Source organism: Arvicola amphibius, chromosome 15, assembly GCF_903992535.2.
Source record: "Arvicola amphibius chromosome 15, mArvAmp1.2, whole genome shotgun sequence".
NCBI classification, from domain to species: Eukaryota; Metazoa; Chordata; class Mammalia; order Rodentia; family Cricetidae; genus Arvicola; species Arvicola amphibius.
The window spans coordinates 37,940,363-37,945,266 of record NC_052061.1 but is presented as its reverse complement, the minus strand read 5'-3'; the positions used below and the strand labels follow the sequence as shown (position 1 = coordinate 37,945,266).

Genomic DNA, 4,904 nt, shown 5'->3' with positions numbered 1-4,904 from the left:
GCTGTCTCGAGTGCTGATGGCTCTTCTCTCTGGCCTCTTCCTTAATGTCCTTTGGTACAGGGAAAGATCAGGAGAGTCTTCATTTGACCCCCCGAATGCCCATCATCTTTTCTTCCTTTGATAATTCTGGATGCATAGTCATTTCTGTGTTACTTGATTTCTGCAGCTGAAAGTAGATTCAAAGAGATCCAAATGAGACGAAAACCTTCAAGACTGGGGAGATGGCTCTCTGTAAAGAGACGGCCGTGTAAGTCTGAGAACTACAGTTCCATCCCCAGAACCCACGGACACAGAACAAAACCCCAAACTGGGCATATTGACATGTATGTGGGGAGTCCGAATCAGGCAAGTCCTTGGGGTTCAGGAGCTGGCCAGCCTTGCCTGTGGGGAGGGAGAGACCCTACATATTTTTTTAAGTGGGCAGTGCCTAAGAACTGACACCCAATGTTGTTCTCTTGCCTGCACATGTAGGCACCCCACAGGTACCACCTACTAACATACCTACCCATGTACACTAACATAAGTAAATAAAAAATAATCACAGATTCCTTTTAAATCGCCTCTTCCATATGCTCGGCATAGGCAGAGGAGTCTAATGAAGGCTCTTTAGATCTCCTTTTCAAAAACAAGAGTTTAGAAATCAGTTGTTTTTATTTTGCGTGTATGGGTGTTTTGCATGCATGTGTGACTGTGCACCATGTGCATTTCTGGTGTCCATAGAGACCAGAAAGAGAGCATCACATCCCTTGGTACTGGGATTACAGATGGTTATAAAGCTGCCATGTGGGTGCTGGGAATTGAACCTGGGAAGAGGTTTGTCTGGAAGAGCAGTCAGGGTTCTTAACTACCGAGCCATCTCTCCAGTCCTGGAAGTTCTTCTTTAGATTCAGCTAACTGAAGCATACATCAAAAGCTGCAGGTGGCTCCGGAGGCGTTCTTTAGGAAAGGACCCATCCCTTTGCAGAATTTCCATTGCTTATCTTTTCCCTCTGTGCATTTCCTTGTGCTTCTGCCAGCTTCTGGTTCTGGTTCCTTGTCTATCGAAGGTCAATACAGTCTACCTTCTCCTGATGAGGATGATGTGCAGCCAAGCCTGCCACCCAAGGCTCTCCATGTCCTGACCAGAGGGCAGAGCATCCTGGCTCCTCCAAAGAGCTTCCAGGATTGCTTCCTCTCTGACTAGCTCAGTGGACAGGTCTTGTATTTTTCATACCAGCTCTTGTATTTCCTACTCCTGACCAGCTGCCATTCCAATAATGCTGATGGGCAAGGGAACCAGGCCAACACCCTGCTCTTCTCTCTGGCTTTCTCCAGAGAGGAGCCACCGTGCCAGTTCCAACCCGTCTAACTCTTAGTTCACAGGGAAAACAGTAGCAAGGCCAAGAATATGGAGTGTTGGGGCTGGTTATTGTTTTCTTTTCTCTGTCACTTCCTCCCATTTTGGTTGTTCTCTTTTGCACATATATTGCTTTTTTTTCTTACCTTGGGAATCTTATTTTTATTTCAAGAGCAATGGAATTTGTCGGAAAGCCAATTTTACACACACAATGAATCTTTATCTCCATATTATTATAAGCAAGAAGTACGAGGGAATACATGGGACAGAAACCATAATAAATTTATTTCTCATTTCCAGCTGTAAACTAGGGTCCAATTCTGTTGAGAGATTGATCAAAAAGAAATAGTGGGCCTTACACTGCTCTGTCAGGGCTGGGTGTAGGTTTGGAGCGCACAGCTGGTTCAGGGATCACACTGCTCATACATGCGTTGGTTTTATACTATGTATTCTGGATTTGGGGGCAACCTGATTGCCCCTGGTTCAAGACCACACTGCTCTTGGTGATCAGGGACTTTTCTCAGTTCAGGAACATCCTCTTCAAAGACTTTCATGGCCAAAGTCAATGCAATCCAGCCTTCCCCACTTTTCCATGGTCTCACATAAGAAACAGAAATCCTCACACATCTGGGAGGAGACAGTCATGTATGTGACAGGAGGCAAGGGTGCCTCTTAGACCTGACCTATGCTTTGGTTGGAGTGAGGGAGCTGCTGATTTAGAAAAGCCTAAGAAGGAAGGTCAAAGGCACAGCATGGGCCACAGAGAAGTCAACTGACTGACATTTATCCTATTTAATTGTTCTCTCTCTCTCTCTCTCTCTCTCTCTCTCTCTCTTTCTCTCTCTCTCTCTCTCTCTCTCTCTCTCTTTTCATGTGTGTGTGTGTGTGTGTGTGTGTGTGCAAGCATATGTGCATGCATGTGCAGGCTAAAGGACAACCTTGGGTTTCATCCTCAGGAATACATCACATCCTTTGAGACAGTGCCTCTTAATGATCCTGGAGTTCATCAGTTAGGTTGGACTGGTGACCAGTGAGCACTGGGGTGGTGGTCATGGGGGTCCTTCTGTCTCCATCCTCAGATGCCAAGGTTGCAGACATGGTATGCATGCCTGGCTTTTTACATGGTGCTAGGATTTGAACTCAGGTCCTCTTGCTTTCAGAGAAAGTACTGTTAGCCTGCTGAGTCATCCCCCTAGCACCTCAGTTTGTTCTTTGCCTAAACAAGACATACCGAGGAAAATCTAGAAATCGACTGGAATGTGGTTAACTTGGAGGCGGGGTGTTTTCCAAGGTCTAAGTATTTATTTACTTTTTTTTCCTGAGCACAAACATAAAAATAAATACATTTATTTATATTTTTATTTTATATACACATTTATATATATATTTATTAACGGTGGGAAAGCTACACTTGCTATAACAATGTATCAAATCTTACATAATAAACACAGCAAAAAAGAGCAACTTCTTGATATTCTCATGCAGTATCTTCAAAGCCTGTCCTATACATTCCTTTCCACATACCCACATAAAGTATCCATGTCACGAGCAGAAAAAATGCCTTATCATTGAAACAGATTTCCTGGTTATGTCTTTACAGATACACTTAAAATACTAGGAAAAAAATGTCAACAACAAAACCTGAACATGGTGGCACATTTCTAGGAGAAGCAGAAGCAGGTAGATCTGTAGAATCAAGGCCAGCCTCTTCTACATAGTAAGCTTCAGGCCAGCTAGGCCTACCAACAGAAAAATAGCAAAAAAAAAAAAAAAAGAAAAAGAAAAGAAAAAGAAAAGAAAAAGAAAATAAAAACAGCAAGAACACAAGATTCATTCCTAAAATGTCTTTTATATATAATATCTTTTATTAATATTTCATACAATGGCAAATACTTAGAAAGTTCTGAATTCTAACAAGCTGACCAGCTAACTTGCTTGCTTGAGCTTGTTTTTAGTTCCCCTGTGAGTCAAACTGATGCTTTTGGTCCATTAGTCCAGTGTAGGGAGAGTTCTATTTCTTTTTCCTCTTCTTGGGCGGCTCATCATCAGAGCTGCTCTCTGTACTGCTGCTGCTACTGGAGGAGCTGAGTCCCAGTCTGAGTCCGAGGAGGAGGAAGACGAGGAGGTGTAAACTGAGGAGGAGGAGCTAGAGCGGCTGTGGTCTGAGTCCCTGTCCTCTGAGGAGGATGAGGCAGATGTCTCCCTCTCTGATGAAGACTCACTGGCCGAACTGTCACTGCTAGAGGTACTGGAACTCGTGACACTCTTAGACCTCTTCTTCTTGATCTTTCTCTCTACATTAGTCTCTCCAAGGCTTTGCTGCAAGAATCTGTTTTCTTTCTCTTTTAAAGCTTTCTTCAGCTCGGCTGTTCTGGAAGGCCTGTGCAGGTACTTTCTTTTTCCTTTGCATTCGTATGTTCAATGTCCAAATTCCAAGCGTTTCTGACACCTTGCATGTGGCTTATTGGCTCCAGCTTGTCTCCGAGCTATGAGTCGATGCATGGAAGTCGCCATCTTGGAGCTGCCCTCTTAAGTATTTATTTCCAGCGAACTTCTGACACTTACACTAGCCGCACGCTACCTAGCCTTTGTGTGTGTATCTTGTGTGTGCTTGCATGTGAATGTAGGGTCAACACGGGGAGTCTTCCTCAGGTCCTCTCCACCATACTTTTTTGAGACTGATTCCCTCACTGAACTTGGAGTTCAGCCATTAGGCTATTCTAGCTGGCCAGCAGCGACCAGGGAGCCTCCTGTCTCCCTGTCTCCAGAACTCCTCAGTTGCAGACAGGCACTGCTCCCCCCTCACACCCGGCTCTGGAATCTGGACTCAGGTCGCTGGCATAGCAAGCCCTCTACCAACTGAGCCATCTCCTCAGCCCCGCCTGGCTCTAGTCCTGCTTTCTGCCCCTTCACGGTACCATCCATGTCAAAGTCTTCACTTGACCTCACTTTCCTCCAAACCGCTCATAAAAGACATGTTGGGGCAACTTTTTCTTTTACAAAAATCTGCAGCGATACAGATAGTTCGGTGACGTTATTATGTATTTGGGGAAGCACCTGGTTAATGAACATGGCGGTTTCTGACTACCTTTCTCTGTTAACATCTGTCTTCTTGTTGCCTGGTCTCTTCTACTTTTTTTTCTAGCCCATGCTCACCTCATTTTCCTCTTCCTGCTTACCAACTCGTGTCTCTGTTTCTGCCCTGGAAGCAGTTGGGTTCCCACCTTTCCATTGAGGAGGTGGTTGTCCTCCAATAGCAGCGGCTTGTGAAAGGATTGGCCCAGTAAAGACGGCCATCTCCTGAACACAGGCGTTTATTTTTGCATGTTGTGAGGAGAAGCACCAGCTGCACTGCCCTCGAAAGATCGAAGACATTTAGGTAGCATAAAGTCCAGTCACTTTTCTCACTTCTAACAGCGCTGAAAGATTCCTGTCATGATTCCTTGGATAGCCCAGCTTGGGATGTTAAATATGGTATTTATTATTTTTATATCGCACCTGTGAGTTGATTTTAAATCAGGGAAATATTTCCCTTTGAACCCTTAAAGGGAAAAGGAAGGCAGTTTTT

At 44.6% G+C, this 4,904-nt stretch overlaps 1 pseudogene; it reads right to left on the bottom strand.

Annotated features, from left to right (window-relative positions):
• Positions 1 to 3,347: 3,347 nt before the first annotated feature.
• LOC119802294 lies at positions 3,348 to 3,850 on the bottom strand (annotated as a pseudogene).
• Positions 3,851 to 4,904: the final 1,054 nt, after the last annotated feature.